Genomic DNA, 19096 nt, shown 5'->3' on the forward strand with positions numbered 1-19096 from the left:
CAGTCAAAAAATTAAACATTAAAAAATTTCCATTTCTGACTATCTGGAGAAATTTCGACAGGTCACGGGTTATCGTTTTTCATCAGAAAATGGATTTTTTGGACTTTAGAAAAATTGATTCAAAATATCATTTGGATTGTGCCTCATGTTGAATAACTACTTTTTAAAGCCTCAATGTGACCAAAATTGCCATTTTTACACACTTTTTCTCCTACTAGAAGCTTTTTTTTCCGACCAATTTCAGGCATTAAAATGACTCTAAACACACTTCTTTTAGTTCCAAAAGTGATAATTCATATGCAATAGTCATTTACAGTCAAAAAAATTAAACATTCAAAAATTACCATTTCGGACCATCTGGAGAAAGTTCAACAGGTCACGGGTCATCGTTTTTCATCAGAAAATTGATTTTTGGACTTTAGAAAAATTGATTCAAAATGTCATTTGAATTGTGCCTCATGTTGAATAACTACTTTTTAAAGCCTCGATGTGACCAAAATTGCCATTTTTACAGACTTTTTCTCCTACTAGAAGCTTCTATTTCGACCAACTTCAGGCATTAAAATGACTCTAAACACACTTATTTTAGTTCCAAAAGTGATAATTCACATGCAATAGTCATTTACAGTCATAAAATAAAACATTAAAAAATTACCATTTCTGACCATCTGGAGAAATTTCATCAGGTCACGGGTCATCGTTTTTCATCAGAAAATTGATTTTTTGGACTTTAGAAAAATTGATTCAAAATATCATTTGGATTGTGCCTCATGTTGAATAACTACTTTTTAAAGCCTCAATGTGACCAAAATTGCCATTTGTACAGACTTTTTCTCCTACTAGAAGCTTCTATTTCGAACAATTTCAGGCATTTAAATGACTCTAAACACACTTATTTTAGTTCCAAAAGTGATAATTCACATGCAATAGTCATTTACAGTCAAAAAATAAAACATTCAAAAATTACCATTTCTGACCATCTGGAGAAATTTCGACAGGTCGCGGGTCATCGTTTTTCATCAGAAAATGGATTTTTTGGACTTTAGAAAAATTGATTCAAAATATCATTTGGATTGTGCCTCATGTTGAATAACTACTTTTTAAAGCCTCAATGTGACCAAAATTGCCATTTGTACAGACTTTTTCTCCTACTAGAAGCTTCTATTTCGAACAATTGCAGGCATTAAAATGACCCTAAACACACTTATTTTAGTTCCAAAAGTGATAATTCACATGCAATAGTCATTTACAGTCAAAAAATAAAACATTAAAAAATTACCATTTTTGACCATCTGGAGAAATTTCGACAGGTCACGAGTCATCGTTTTTCATCAGAAAATTGATTTTTTGGACTTTAGAAAAATTGATTCAAAATATCATTTGGATTGTGCCTCATGTTGAATAACTACTTTTTAAAGCCTCAATGTGACCAAAATTGCCATTTTTACAGACTTTTTCTCCTACTAGAAGCTTCTATTTCGAACAATTTCAGGCATTAAAATGACTCTAAACACACTTATTTTAGTTCCAAAAGTGATAATTCACATGCAATAGTCATTTACAGTCAAAAAATAAAACATTAAAAAATTACCATTTCTGACCATCTGGAGAAATTTCGACAGGTCGCGGGTCATCGTTTTTCATCAGAAAATGGTTTTTTTGTACTTTAGAAAAAATTGATTCAAAATGTCATTTGGATTGTGCCTCATGTTGAATAACTACTTTTTAAAACCTCAATGTGACCAAAATTGCCATTTTTACAGACTTTTTCTCCTACTAGAAGCTTCTATTTCGACCAATTTCAGGCATTAAAATGACTCTAAACACACTTATTTTAGTTCCAAAAGTGATAATTCACATGCGATAGTCATTTACAGTCAAAAAATTAAACATTAAAAAATTACCATTTCTGACCATCTGGAGAAATTTCGACAGGTCGCGGGTCATCGTTTTTCATCAGAAAATGGATTTTTTGGACTTTAGAAAAATTGATTAAAAATGTCATTTGGATTGTTCCTCATGTTGAATAACTACTTTTTAAAGCCTCAAAGTGACCAAAATTGCCATTTTTACAGACTTTTTCTCCTACTAGAAGCTTCTATTTCGACCAACTTCAGGCATTAAAATGACTCTAAACACACTTATTTTAGTTCCACAAGTGATAATTCACTTGCAATAGTCATTTACAGTCAAAAAAATTAAACATTCAAAAATTACCATTTCGGACCATCTGGAGAAAGTTCAACAGGTCACGGGTCATCGTTTTTCATCAGAAAATTGATTTTTGGACTTTAGAAAAATTGATTCAAAATGTCATTTGAATTGTGCCTCATGTTGAATAACTACTTTTTAAAGCCTCGATGTGACCAAAATTGCCATTTTTACAGACTTTTTCTCCTACTAGAAGCTTCTATTTCGACCAACTTCAGGCATTAAAATGACTCTAAACACACTTATTTTAGTTCCACAAGTGATAATTCACTTGCAATAGTCATTTACAATCAAAAAATTAAACATTAAAAAATTTCCATTTCTGACCATCTGGAGAAATTTCGACAGGTCACGGGTTATCGTTTTTCATCAGAAAATGGATTTTTTGGACTTTAGAAAAATTGATTCAAAATGTCATTTGGATTGTCCTCATGTTGAATAACTACTTTTTAAAGCCTCAATGTGACCAAAATTGCCATTTTTACAGACTTTTTCTCCTACTAGAAGCTTCTATTTCGACCAATTTCAGGCATTAAAATGACTCTAAACACACTTATTTTAGTTCCAAAAGTGATAATTCACATGCAATAGTCATTTACAGTCAAAAAATAAAACATTAAAAAATTACCATTTCTGACCATCTGGAGAAATTTCGACAGGTCGCGGGTCATCGTTTTTCATCAGAAAATGGATTTTTTGGACTTTAGAAAAATTGATTAAAAATGTCATTTGGATTGTTCCTCATGTTGAATAACTACTTTTTAAAGCCTCAATGTGACCAAAATTGCCATTTTTACACACTTTTTCTCCTACTAGAAGCTTCTATCTTGACCAATTTCAGGCATTAAAATGACTCTAAACAAACTTCTTTTAGTTCCAAAAGTGATAATTCATATGCAATAGTCATTTACAGTCAAAAAAATTAAACATTAAAAAAATACCATTTCTGACCATCTGGAGAAAGTTCAACAGGTCACGGGTCATCGTTTTTCATCAGAAAATTGATTTTTGGACTTTAGAAAAATTGATTCAAAATGTCATTTGAATTGTGCCTCATGTTGAATAACTACTTTTTAAAGCCTCGATGTGACCAAAATTGCCATTTTTACAGACTTTTTCTCCTACTAGAAGCTTCTATTTCGACCAACTTCAGGCATTAAAATGACTCTAAACACACTTATTTTAGTTCCAAAAGTGATAATTCACATGCAATAGTCATTTACAGTCAAAAAATAAAACATTAAAAAATTACCATTTCTGACCATCTGGAGAAATTTCAACAGGTCACGGGTCATCGTTTTTCATCACAAAATTGATTTTTTGGACTTTAGAAAAATTGATTCAAAATATCATTTGGATTGTGCCTCATGTTGAATAACTACTTTTTAAAGCCTCAATGTGACCAAAATTGCCATTTGTAAAGACTTTTTCTCCTACTAGAAGCTTCTATTTCGAACAATTGCATTCATTAAAATGACCCTAAACACACTTATTTTAGTTCCAAAAGTGATAATTCACATGCAATAGTCATTTACAGTCAAAAAATAAAACATTAAAAAATTACCATTTTTGACCATCTGGAGAAATTTCGACAGGTCACGGGTCATCGTTTTTCATCAGAAAATGGTTTTTTTGTACTTTAGAAAAAATTGATTCAAAATGTCATTTGGATTGTGCCTCTTGTTGAATAACTACTTTTTAAAACCTCAATGTGACCAAAATTGCCATTTTTACAGACTTTTTCTCCTACTAGAAGCTTCTATTTCGACCAATTTCAGGCATTAAAATGACTCTAAACACACTTATTTTAGTTCCAAAAGTGATAATTCACATGCGATAGTCATTTACAGTCAAAAAATTAAACATTAAAAAATTACCATTTCTGACCATCTGGAGAAATTTCGACAGGTCGCGGGTCATCGTTTTTCATCAGAAAATGGATTTTTTGGACTTTAGAAAAATTGATTAAAAATGTCATTTGGATTGTTCCTCATGTTGAATAACTACTTTTTAAAGCTTCAATGTGACCAAAATTGCCATTTTTACAGACTTTTTCTCCTACTAGAAGCTTTTTTTTCCGACCAATTTCAGGCATTAAAATGACTCTAAACACACTTATTTTAGTTCCAAAAGTGATAATTCACATGCAATAGTCATTTACAGTCAAAAAATAAAACATTCAAAAATTACCATTTCTGACCATCTGGAGAAATTTCGACAGGTCGCGGGTCATCGTTTTTCATCAGAAAATGGATTTTTTGGACTTTAGAAAAATTGATTCAAAATGTCATTTGGATTGTGCCTCATGTTGAATAACTACTTTTTAAAGCCTCAATGTGACCAAAATTGCCATTTTCACAGACTTTTTCTCCTACTAGAAGCTTCTATTTCGACCAACTTCAGGCATTAAAATGACTCTAAACACACTTATTTTAGTTCCACAAGTGATAATTCACTTGCAATAGTCATTTACAGTCAAAAAATTAAACATTAAAAAATTTCCATTTCTGACCATCTGGAGAAATTTCGACAGGTCACGGGTTATCGTTTTTCATCAGAAAATGGATTTTTTGGACTTTAGAAAAATTGATTCAAAATATCATTTGGATTGTGCCTCATGTTGAATAACTACTTTTTAAAGCCTCAATGTGACCAAAATTGCCATTTGTACAGACTTTTTCTCCTACTAGAAGCTTCTACTTCGACCAACTTCAGGCATTAAAATGACTCTAAACACACTTATTTTAGTTCCACAAGTGATAATTCACGTGCAATAGTTATTTACAGTCAAAAAATTAAACATTAAAAAATTTCCATTTCTGACCATCTGGAGAAATTTCGACAGGTCACGGGATATCGTTTTTCATCAGAAAATGGATTTTTTGGACTTTAGAAAAATTGATTCAAAATATCATTTGGATTGTGCCTCATGTTGAATAACTACTTTTTAAAGCCTCAATGTGACCAAAATTGCCATTTGTACAGACTTTTTCTCCTACTAGAAGCTTCTATTTCGAACAATTGCAGGCATTAAAATGACCCTAAACACACTTATTTTAGTTCCAAAAGTGATAATTCACATGCAATAGTCATTTACAGTCAAAAAATAAAACATTAAAAAATTACCATTTCTGACCATCTGGAGAAATTTCGACAGGTCACGGGTCATCGTTTTTCATCAGAAAATTGATTTTTTGGACTTTAGAAAAATTGATTCAAAATATCATTTTGATTGTGCCTCATGTTGAATAACTACTTTTTAAAGCCTCAATGTGACCAAAATTGCCATTTTTACAGACTTTTTCTCCTACTAGAAGCTTCTATTTCGAACAATTTCAGGCATTAAAATGACTCTAAACACACTTATTTTAGTTCCAAAAGTGATAATTCACATGCAATAGTCATTTACAGTCAAAAAATTAAACATTAAAAAATTACCATTTCTGACCATCTGGAGAAAGTTCAACAGGTCACGGGTCATCGTTTTTCATCAAAAAATGTATTTTTTTGACTTTAGAAAAATTGATTAAAAATGTCATTTGGATTGTTCCTCATGTTTAATAACTACTTTTTAAAGCCTCAATGTGACCAAAATTGCCATTTTTACACACTTTTTCTCCTACTAGAAGCTTCTATCTCGACCAATTTCAGGCATTAAAATGACTCTAAACACACTTCTTTTAGTTCCAAAAGTGATAATTCATATGCAATAGTCATTTACAGTCAAAAAAATTAAACATTAAAAAAATACCATTTCTGACCATCTGGAGAAAGTTCAACAGGTCACGGGTCATCGTTTTTCATCAGAAAATTGATTTTTGGACTTTAGAAAAATTGATTCAAAATGTCATTTGAATTGTGCCTCATGTTGAATCACTACTTTTTAAAGCCTCGATGTGACCAAAATTGCCATTTTTACAGACTTTTTCTCCTACTAGAAGCTTCTATTTCGACCAACTTCAGGCATTAAAATGACTCTAAACACACTTATTTTAGTTCCACAAGTGATAATTCACTTGCAATAGTCATTTACAGTCAAAAAAATTAAACATTAAAAAATTTCCATTTCTGACCATCTGGAGAAATTTCGACAGGTCACGGGTCATCGTTTTTCATCAGAAAATGGATTTTTTGGACTTTAGAAAAATTGATTCAAAATATCATTTGGATTGTGCCTCATGTTGAATAACTACTTTTTAAAGCCTCAATGTGACCAAAATTGCCATTTGTACAGACTTTTTCTCCTACTAGAAGCTTCTATTTCGAACAATTTCAGGCATTAAAATGACTCTAAACACAATTATTTTAGTTCCAAAAGTGATAATTCACATGCAATAGTCATTTACAGTCAAAAAATAAAACATTAAAAAATTACCATTTCTGACCATCTGGAGAAATTTTGACAGGTCACGGGTCATAGTTTTTCATCAGAAAATGGATTTTTTGGACTTTCGAAAAATTGATTCAAAATGTCATTTGGATTGTGCCTCATGTTGAATAACTACTTTTTAAAGCCTCAATGTGACCAAAATTGCCATTTTTACAGACTTTTTCTCCTACTAGAAGCTTCTATTTCGACCAATTTCAGGCATTAAAATGACTCTAAACACACTTATTTTAGTTCCAAAAGTGATAATTCACATGCAATAGTCATTTACAGTCAAAAAATAAAACATTAAAAAATTACCATTTCTGACCATCTGGAGAAATTTCGACAGGTCGCGCGTTTTTCATCAGAAAATGGATTTTTTGGACTTTAGAATAAATTGATTCAAAATGTCATTTGGATTGTGCCTCATGTTGAATAACTACTTTTTAAAGCCTCAATGTGACCAAAATTGCCATTTTTACAGACTTTTTCTCCTACTAGAAGCTTCTATTTCGACCAATTTCAGGCATTAAAATGACTCTAAACACACTTATTTTAGTTCCAAAAGTGATAATTCACATGCGATAGTCATTTACAGTCAAAAAATTAAACATTAAAAAATTACCATTTCTGACCATCTGGAGAATTTTCGACAGGTCGCGGGTCATCGTTTTTCATCAGAAAATGGATTTTTTGGACTTTAGAAAAATTGATTCAAAATGTCATTTGGATTGTGCCTCATGTTGAATAACTACTTTTTAAAGCCTCAATGTGACCAAAATTGCCATTTTTACAGACTTTTTCTCCTACTAGAAGCTTCTATTTCGACCAATTTCAGGCATTAAAATGACTCTAAACACACTTATTTTAGTTCCAAAAGTGATAATTCACATGCAATAGTCATTTACAGTCAAAAAATTAAACATTAAAAAATTACCATTTCTGACCATCTGGAGAAAGTTCAACAGGTCACGGGTCATCGTTTTTCATCAGAAAATTGATTTTTTCGGCTTTATAAAAATTGATTCAAAATGTCATTTGGATTGTGCCTCATGTTGAATAACTACTTATTAAAGCCTCAATGTGACCAAAATTGCCATTTTTACAGACTTTTTCTCCTTCTCAGAAGCTTCTATTATGACTAATTTCAGGCATTAAGACGACTCTAAACACACTTATTTTAGTTCCACAAGTGATAATTCACATGCGATAGTCATTTACAGTCAAAAAATTAAACATTAAAAAATTACCATTTCTGACCATCTGGAGAAATTTCGACAGGTCGCGGGTCATCGTTTTTCATCAGAAAATGGATTTTTTGGACTTTAGAAAAATTGATTCAAAATATCATTTGGATTGTTCCTCATGTTGAATAACTACTTTTTAAAGCCTCAATGTGACCAAAATTGCCATTTTCACAGACTTTTTCTCCTACTAGAAGCTTCTATTTCGACCAATTTCAGGCATTAAAATGACTCTAAACACACTTCTTTTAGTTCCAAAAGTGATAATTCATATGCAATAGTCATTTACAGTCAAAAAAATTAAACATTCAAAAATTACCATTTCTGACCATCTGGAGAAAGTTAAACAGGTCACGGGTCATCGTTTTTCATCAGAAAATTGATTTTTGGACTTTAGAAAAATTGATTCAAAATGTCATTTGAATTGTGCCTCATGTTGAATAACTACTTTTTAAAGCCTCGACGTGACCAAAATTGCCATTTTTACAAACTTTGTCTCCTACTGGAAGCTTCTATTTCGACCAACTTCAGGCATTAAAATGACTCTAAACACACTTATTTTAGTTCCACAAGTTATAATTCACTTGCAATAGTCATTTACAGTCAAAAAATTAAACATTAAAAAATTTCCATTTCTGACCATCTGGAGAAATTTCGACAGATCACGGGTTATCGTTTTTCATCAGAAAATTTATTTTTTGGACTTTAGAAAAATTGATTCAAAATATCATTTGGATTGTGCCTCATGTTGAATAACTACTTTATAAAGCCTCAATGTGACCAAAATTGCCATTTGTACAGACTTTTTCTCCTACTAGAAGCTTCTATTTCAAACAATTGCAGGCATTGAAATGACCCTAAACACACTTATTTTAGTTCCAAAAGTGATAATTCACATGCAATAGTCATTTACAGTCAAAAAATAAAACATTCAAAAATTACCATTTCTGACCATCTGGAGAAATTTCGACAGGTCACGGGTCATCGTTTTTCATCAGAAAATTGATTTTTTGGACTTTAGAAAAATTGATTCAAAATATCATTTGGATTGTGCCTCATGTTGAATAACTACTTTTTAAAGCCTTAATGTGACCAAAATTGCCATTTTTACAGACTTTTTCTCCTACTAGAAGCTTCTATTTCGAACAATTTCAGGCATTAAAATGACTCTAAACACACTTATTTTAGTTCCAAAAGTGATAATTCACATGCAATAGTCATTTACAGTCAAAAAAATAAAACATTCAAAAATTACCATTTCTGACCATCTGGAGAAATTTCGACAGGTCGCGGGTCATCGTTTTTCATCAGAAAATGGATTTTTTGGACTTTAGAAAAATTGATTCAAAATGTCATTTGGATTGTGCCTCATGTTGAATAACTACTTTTTAAAGCCTCAATGTGACCAAAATTGCCATTTTTACAGACTTTTTCTCCTACTAGAAGCTTCTATTTCGACCAATTTCAGGCATTAAAATGACTCTAAACACACTTATTTTAGTTCCAAAAGTGATAATTCACATGCAATAGTCATTTACAGTCAAAAAATAAAACATTAAAAAATTACCATTTCTGACCATCTGGAGAAATTTCGACAGGTCGCGGGTCATCGTTTTTCATCAGAAAATGGATTTTTTGGACTTTAGAAAAAATTGATTCAAAATGTCATTTGGATTGTGCCTCATGTTGAATAACTACTTTTTAAAACCTCAATGTGACCAAAATTGCCATTTTTACAGACTTTTTCTCCTACTAGAAGCTTCTATTTCGACCAATTTCAGGCATTAAAATGACTCTAAACACACTTATTTTAGTTCCAAAAGTGATAATTCACATGCGATAGTCATTTACAGTCAAAAAATTAAACATTAAAAAATTACCATTTCTGACCATCTGGAGAAATTTCGACAGGTCGCAGGTCATCGTTTTTCATCAGAAAATGGATTTTTTGGACTTTAGAAAAATTGATTAAAAATGTCATTTGGATTGTTCCTCATGTTGAATAACTACTTTTTAAAGCCTCAATGTCACCAAAATTGCCATTTTTACACACTTTTTCTCCTACTAGAAGCTTCTATCTTGACCAATTTCAGGCATTAAAATGACTCTAAACACACTTCTTTTAGTTCCAAAAGTGATAATTCATATGCAATAGTCATTTACAGTCAAAAAAATTAAACATTAAAAAAATACCATTTCTGACCATCTGGAGAAAGTTCAACAGGTCACGGGTCATCGTTTTTCATCAGAAAATTGATTTTTGGACTTTAGAAAAATTGATTCAAAATGTCATTTGAATTGTGCCTCATGTTGAATAACTACTTTTTAAAGCCTCCATGTGACCAAAATTGCCATTTTTACAGACTTTTTCTCCTACTAGAAGCTTCTATTTCGACCAACTTCAGGCATTAAAATGACTCTAAACACACTTATTTTAGTTCCAAAAGTGATAATTCACATGCAATAGTCATTTACAGTCAAAAAATAAAACATTAAAAAATTACCATTTCTGACCATCTGGAGAAAATTCAACAGGTCACGGGTCATCGTTTTTCATCAGAAAATTGATTTTTTGGACTTTAGAAAAATTGATTCAAAATATCATTTGGATTGTGCCTCATGTTGAATAACTACTTTTTAAAGCCTCAATGTGACCAAAATTGCCATTTTTACAGACTTTTTCTCCTACTAGAAGCTTCTATTTCGAACAATTTCAGGCATTTAAATGACTCTAAACACACTTATTTTAGTTCCAAAAGTGATAATTCACATGCAATAGTCATTTACAGTCAAAAAATAAAACATTCAAAAATTACCATTTCTGACCATCTGGAGAAATTTCGACAGTTCGCGGGTCATCGTTTTTCATCAGAAAATGGATTTTTTGGACTTTAGAAAAATTGATTCAAAATATCATTTGGATTGTGCCTCATGTTGAATAACTACTTTTTAAAGCCTCAATGTGACCAAAATTGCCATTTGTACAGACTTTTTCTCCTACTAGAAGCTTCTATTTCGAACAATTGCAGGCATTAAAATGACCCTAAACACACTTATTTTAGTTCCAAAAGTGATAATTCACATGCAATAGTCATTTACAGTCAAAAAATAAAACATTAAAAAATTACCATTTCTGACCATCTGGAGAAATTTCGACAGGTCACGGGTCATCGTTTTTCATCAGAAAATTGATTTTTTTGGACTTTAGAAAAATTGATTCAAAATATCATTTGGATTGTGCCTCATGTTGAATAACTACTTTTTAAAGCCTCAATGTGACCAAAATTGCCATTTTTACAGACTTTTTCTCCTACTAGAAGCTTCTATTTCGAACAATTTCAGGCATTAAAATGACTCTAAACACACTTATTTTAGTTCCAAAAGTGATAATTCACATGCAATAGTCATTTACAGTCAAAAAATAAAACATTCAAAAATTACCATTTCTGACCATCTGGAGAAATTTCGACAGGTCGCGGGTCATCGTTTTTCATCAGAAAATGGATTTTTTGGACTTTAGAAAAATTGATTCAAAATGTCATTTGGATTGTGCCTCATGTTGAATAACTACTTTTTAAAGCCTCAATGTGACCAAAATTGCCATTTTCACAGACTTTTTCTCCTACTAGAAGCTTCTATTTCGACCAACTTCAGGCATTAAAATGACTCTAAACACACTTATTTTAGTTCCACAAGTGATAATTCACTTGCAATAGTCATTTACAGTCAAAAAATTAAACATTAAAAAATTTCCATTTCTGACCATCTGGAGAAATTTCGACAGGTCACGGGTTATCGTTTTTCATCAGAAAATGGATTTTTTGGACTTTAGAAAAATTGATTCAAAATATCATTTGGATTGTGCCTCATGTTGAATAACTACTTTTTAAAGCCTCAATGTGACCAAAATTGCCATTTGTACAGACTTTTTCTCCTACTAGAAGCTTCTATTTCGACCAACTTCAGGCATTAAAATGACTCTAAACACACTTATTTTAGTTCCACAAGTGATAATTCACTTGCAATAGTTATTTACAGTCAAAAAATTAAACATTAAAAAATTTCCATTTCTGACCATCTGGAGAAATTTCGACAGGTCACGGGATATCGTTTTTCATCAGAAAATGGATTTTTTGGACTTTAGAAAAATTGATTCAAAATATCATTTGGATTGTGCCTCATGTTGAATAACTACTTTTTAAAGCCTCAATGTGACCAAAATTGCCATTTGTACAGACTTTTTCTCCTACTAGAAGCTTCTATTTCGAACAATTGCAGGCATTAAAATGACCCTAAACACACTTATTTTAGTTCCAAAAGTGATAATTCACATGCAATAGTCATTTACAGTCAAAAAATAAAACATTAAAAAATTACCATTTCTGACCATCTGGAGAAATTTCGACAGGTCACGGGTCATCGTTTTTCATCAGAAAATTGATTTTTTGGACTTTAGAAAAATTGATTCAAAATATCATTTTGATTGTGCCTCATGTTGAATAACTACTTTTTAAAGCCTCAATGTGACCAAAATTGCCATTTTTACAGCCTTTTTCTCCTACTAGAAGCTTCTATTTCGAACAATTTCAGGCATTAAAATGACTCTAAACACACTTATTTTAGTTCCAAAAGTGATAATTCACATGCAATAGTCATTTACAGTCAAAAAATTAAACATAAAAAAATTACCATTTCTGACCATCTGGAGAAAGTTCAACAGGTCACGGGTCATCGTTTTTCATCAAAAAATTTATTTTTTCGACTTTAGAAAAGTTGTTTCAAAATGTCATTGGGATTGTGCCTCATGTTGAATAACTACTTTTTAAAGCCTCAATGTGACCAAAATTGCCATTTTTACAGACTTTTTCTCCTACTAGAAGCTTCTATTTCGACCAATTTCAGGCATTAAAATGACTCTAAACACACTTATTTTAGTTCCAAAAGTGATAATTCACATGCAATAGTCATTTACAGTCAAAAAATAAAACATTCAAAAATTACCATTTCTGACCATCTGGAGAAATTTCGACAGGTCGCGGGTCATCGTTTTTCATCAGAAAATGGATTTTTTGGACTTTAGAAAAATTGATTCAAAATGTCATTTGGATTGTGCCTCATGTTGAATAATTACTTTTTAAAGCCTCAATGTGACCAAAATTGCCATTTTCACAGACTTTTTCTCCTACTAGAAGCTTCTATTTCGACCAACTTCAGGCATTAAAATGACTCTAAACACACTTATTTTAGTTCCACAAGTGATAATTCACTTGCAATAGTCATTTACAGTCAAAAAATTAAACATTAAAAAATTTCCATTTCTGACCATCTGGAGAAATTTCGACAGGTCACGGGTTATCGTTTTTCATCAGAAAATGGATTTTTTGGACTTTAGAAAAATTGATTCAAAATATCATTTGGATTGTGCCTCATGTTGAATAACTACTTTTTAAAGCCTCAATGTGACCAAAATTGCCATTTGTACGTACTTTTTCTCCTACTAGAAGCTTCTATTTCGACCAACTTCAGGCATTAAAATGACTCTAAACACACTTATTTTAGTTCCACAAGTGATAATTCACGTGCAATAGTTATTTACAGTCAAAAAATTAAACATTAAAAAATTTCCATTTCTGACCATCTGGAGAAATTTCGACAGGTCACGGGATATCGTTTTTCATCAGAAAATGGATTTTTTGGACTTTAGAAAAATTGATTCAAAATATCATTTGGATTGTGCCTCATGTTGAATAACTACTTTTTAAAGCCTCAATGTGACCAAAATTGCCATTTGTACAGACTTTTTCTCCTACTAGAAGCTTCTATTTCGAACAATTGCAGGCATTAAAATGACCCTAAACACACTTATTTTAGTTCCAAAAGTGATAATTCACATGCAATAGTCATTTACAGTCAAAAAATAAAACATTAAAAAATTACCATTTCTGACCATCTGGAGAAATTTCGACAGGTCACGGGTCATCGTTTTTCATCAGAAAATTGATTTTTTGGACTTTAGAAAAATTGATTCAAAATATCATTTTGATTGTGCCTCATGTTGAATAACTACTTTTTAAAGCCTCAATGTGACCAAAATTGCCATTTTTACAGACTTTTTCTCCTACTAGAAGCTTCTATTTCGAACAATTTCAGGCATTAAAATGACTCTAAACACACTTATTTTAGTTCCAAAAGTGATAATTCACATGCAATAGTCATTTACAGTCAAAAAATTAAACATTAAAAAATTACCATTTCTGACCATCTGGAGAAAGTTCAACAGGTCACGGGTCATCGTTTTTCATCAAAAAATGTATTTTTTTGACTTTAGAAAAGTTGTTTCAAAATGTCATTGGGATTGTGCCTCATGTTGAATAACTACTTTTTAAAGCCTCAATGTGACCAAAATTGCCATTTTTACAGACTTTTTCTCCTACTAGAAGCTTCTATTTCGACCAATTTCAGGCATTAAAATGACTCTAAACACACTTATTTTAGTTCCAAAAGTGATAATTCAAATGCAATAGTCATTTACAGTCAAAAAATAAAACATTAAAAAATTACCATTTCTGACCATCTGGAGAAATTTCGACAGGTCGCGGGTCATCGTTTTTCATCAGAAAATGGATTTTTTGGACTTTAGAAAAAATTGATTCAAAATGTCATTTGGATTGTGCCTCATGTTGAATAACTACTTTTTAAAACCTCAATGTGACCAAAATTGCCATTTTTACAGACTTTTTCTCCTACTAGAAGCTTCTATTTCGACCAATTTCAGGCATTAAAATGACTCTAAACACACTTATTTTAGTTCCAAAAGTGATAATTCACATGCGATAGTCATTTACAGTAAAAAAATTAAACATTAAAAAATTACCATTTCTGACCATCTGGAGAAATTTCGACAGGTCGCGGGTCATCGTTTTTCATCAGAAAATGGATTTTTTGGACTTTAGAAAAATTGATTAAAAATGTAATTTGGATTGTTCCTCATGTTGAATAACTACTTTTTAAAGCCTCAATGTGACCAAAATTGCCATTTTTACAAACTTTTTCTCCTACTAGAAGCTTCTATTTCGACCAACTTCAGGCATTAAAATGACTCTAAACACACTTATTTTAGTTCCACAAGTGATAATTCACTTGCAATAGTCATTTACAGTCAAAAAATTAAACATTAAAAAATTTCCATTTCTGACCATCTGGAGAAATTTCGACAGGTCACGGGTCATCGTTTTTCATCAGAAAATGGATTTTTTGGACTTTAGAAAAATTGATTCAAAATGTCATTTGGATTGTGCCTCATGTTGAATAACTACTTTTTAAAGCCTCAATGTGACCAAAATTGCCATTTTTACAGACTTTTTCTCCTACTAGAAGCTTCTATTTCGACCAATTTCAGGCATTAAAATGACTCTAAACACACTTATTTTAGTTCCAAGAGTGATAATTCACATGCAATAGTCATTTACAGTCAAAAAATAAAACATTAAAAAATTACCATTTCTGACCATCTGGAGAAATTTCGACAGGTCACGGGTCATCGTTTTTCATCAGAAAATTGATTTTTGGACTTTAGAAAAATTGCTTAAAAATATCATTTGGATTGTTCCTCATGTTGAATAACTACTTTTTAAAGCCTCAATGTGACCAAAATTGCCATTTTTACACACTTTTTCTCCTACTAGAAGCTTCTATTTCGACCAATTTCAGGCATTAAAATGACTCTAAACACACTTCTTTTAGTTCCAAAAGTGATAATTCATATGCAATAGTCATTTACAGTCAAAAAAATTAAACATTCAAAAATTACCATTTCTGACCATCTGGAGAAAGTTCAACAGGTCACGGGTCATCGTTTTTCATCAGAAAATTGATTTTTGGACTTTAGAAAAATTGATTCAAAATGTCATTTGAATTGTGCCTCATGTTGAATAACTACTTTTTAAAGCCTCGATGTGACCAAAATTGCCATTTTTACAGACTTTTTCTCCTACTAGAAGCTTTTATTTCGACCAACTTCAGGCATTAAAATGACTCTAAACACACTTATTTTAGTTCCACAAGTGATAATTCACTTGCAATAGTCATTTACAGTCAAAAAATTAAACATTAAAAAATTTCCATTTCTGACGATCTGGAGAAATTTCGACAGGTCACGGGTTATCGTTTTTCATCAGAAAATGGATTTTTTGGACTTTAGAAAAATTGATTCAAGATGTCATTTGGATTGTGCCTCATGTTGAATAACTACTTTTTAAAGCCTCAATGTGACCAAAATTGCCATTTTTACAGACTTTTTCTCCTACTAGAAGCTTCTATTTCGACCAATTTCAGGCATTAAAATGACTCTAAACACACTTATTTTAGTTCCAAAAGTGATAATTCACATGCAATAGTCATTTACAGTCAAAAAATAAAACATTAAAAAATTACCATTTCTGACCATCTGGAGAAATTTCGACAGGTCGCGGGTCATCGTTTTTCATCAGAAAATGGATTTTTTGGACTTTAGAAAAATTGATTAAAAATGTCATTTGGATTGTTCCTCATGTTGAATAACTACTTTTTAAAGCCTCAATGTGACCAAAATTGCCATTTTTACACACTTTTTCTCCTACTAGAAGCTTCTATCTTGACCAATTTCAGGCATTAAAATGACTCTAAACACACTTCTTTTAGTTCCAAAAGTGATAATTCATATGCAATAGTCATTTACAGTCAAAAAAATTAAACATTAAAAAAATACCATTTCTGACCATCTGGAGAAAGTTCAACAGGTCACGGGTCATCGTTTTTCATCAGAAAATTGATTTTTGGACTTTAGAAAAATTGATTCAAAATGTCATTTGAATTGTGCCTCATGTTGAATAACTACTTTTTAAAGCCTCGATGTGACCAAAATTGCCATTTTTACAGACTTTTTCTCCTACTAGAAGCTTCTATTTCGACCAACTTCAGGCATTAAAATGACTCTAAACACACTTATTTTAGTTCCAAAAGTGATAATTCACATGCAATAGTCATTTACAGTCAAAAAATAAAACATTAAAAAATTACCATTTCTGACCATCTGGAGAAATTTCAACAGGTCACGGGTCATCGTTTTTCATCAGAAAATTGATTTTTTGGACTTTAGAAAAATTGATTCAAAATATCATTTGGATTGTGCCTCATGTTGAATAACTACTTTTTAAAGCCTCAATGTGACCAAAATTGCCATTTTTACAGACTTTTTCTCCCACTAGAAGCTTCTATTTCGAACAATTTCAGGCATTTAAATGACTCTAAACACACTTATTTTAGTTCCAAAAGTGATAATTCACATGCAATAGTCATTTACAGTCAAAAAATAAAACATTCAAAAATTACCATTTCGGACCATCTGGAGAAATTTCGACAGGTCACGGGTCATCGTTTTTCATCAGAAAATTGATTTTTTGGACTATAGAAAAATTGATTCAAAATATCATTTGGATTGTGCCTCATGTTGAATAACTACTTTTTAAAGCCTCAATGTGACCAAAATTGCCATTTTTACAGACTTTTTCTCCTACTAGAAGCTTCTATTTCGAACAATTTCAGGCATTAAAATGACTCTAAACACACTTATTTTAGTTCCAAAAGTGATAATTCACATGCAATAGTCATTTACAGTCAAAAAATAAAACATTCAAAAATTACCATTTCTGACCATCTGGAGAAATTTCGACAGGTCGCGGCATCGTTTTTCATCAGAAAATGGATTTTTTGGACTTTAGAAAAAATGATTAAAAATGTCATTTGGATTGTTCCTCATGTTGAATAACTACTTTTTAAAGCCTCAATGTGACCAAAATTGCCATTTTTACACACTTTTTCTCCTACTAGAAGCTTCTATTTCGACCAATTTCAGGCATTAAAATGACTCTAAACACACTTATTTTAGTTCCAAAAGTGATAATTCATATGCAATAGTCATTTACAGTCAAAAAAATTAAACATTAAAAAATTACCATTTCTGACCATCTGGAGAAAGTTCAACAGGTCACGGGTCATCGTTTTTCATCAGAAAATTGATTTTTGGACTTTAGAAAAAATGATTCAAAATGTCATTTGAATTGTGCCTCATGTTGAATAACTACTTTTTAAAGCCTCAATGTGACCAAAATTGCCATTTTTACAGACTTTTTCTCCTACTAGAAGCTTCTATTTCGACCAACTTCAGGCATTAAAATGACTCTAAACACACTTATTTTAGTTCCACAAGTGATAATTCACTTGCAATAGTCATTTACAGTCAAAAAATTAAACATTCAAAAATTTCCATTTCTGACCATCTGGAGAAATTTCGACAGGTCACGGGTCATCGTTTTTCATCAGAAAATGGATTTTTTGGACTTTAGAAAAACTGATTCAAAATGTCATTTGGATTGTGCCTCATGTTGAATAACTACTTTTTAAAGCCTCAATGTGACCAAAATTGCCATTTTTACACACTTTTTCTCCTACTAGAAGCTTCTATTTCGACCAACTTCAGGCATTAAAATGACTCTAAACACACTTATTTTAGTTCCAAAAGTGATAATTCACATGCAATAGTCATTTACAGTCAAAAAATAAAACATTCAAAAATTACCATTTCTGACCATCTGGAGAAATTTCGACAGGTCGCGGGTCATCGTTTTTCATCAGAAAATGGATTTTTTGGACTTTAGAAAAATTGGTTCAAAATGTCATTTGGATTGTGCCTCATGTTGAATACCTACTTTTTAAAGCCTCAATGTGACCAAAATTGCCATTTTTACAGACTTTTTCTCCTACTAGAAGCTTCTATTTCGACCAATTTCAGGCATTAAAATGACTCTAAACACACTTATTTTAGTTCCAAAAGTGATAATTTATATGCAATAGTCATTTACAGTCAAAAAAATTAAACATTAAAAAATTACCATTTCTGACCATCTGGAGAAAGTTCAACAGGTCACGGGTCATCGTTTTTCATCAGAAAATTGATTTTTGGACTTTAGAAAAAATGATTCAAAATGTCATTTGAATTGTGCCTCATGTTGAATAACTACTTTTTAAAGCCTCGATGTGACCAAAATTGCCATTTTTACAGACTTTTTCTCCTACTAGAAGCTTCTATTTCGACCAACTTCAGGCATTAAAATGACTCTAAACACACTTATTTTAGTTCCACAAGTGATAATTCACTTGCAATAGTCATTTACAGTCAAAAAATTAAACATTAAAAAATTTCCATTTCTGACCATCTGGAGAAATTTCGACAGGT

The sequence above is a fragment of the Triturus cristatus genome, chromosome 5_2, assembly GCF_964204655.1.
Source record: "Triturus cristatus chromosome 5_2, aTriCri1.1, whole genome shotgun sequence".
In the NCBI taxonomy this organism is placed as follows: domain Eukaryota; kingdom Metazoa; phylum Chordata; class Amphibia; order Caudata; family Salamandridae; genus Triturus; species Triturus cristatus.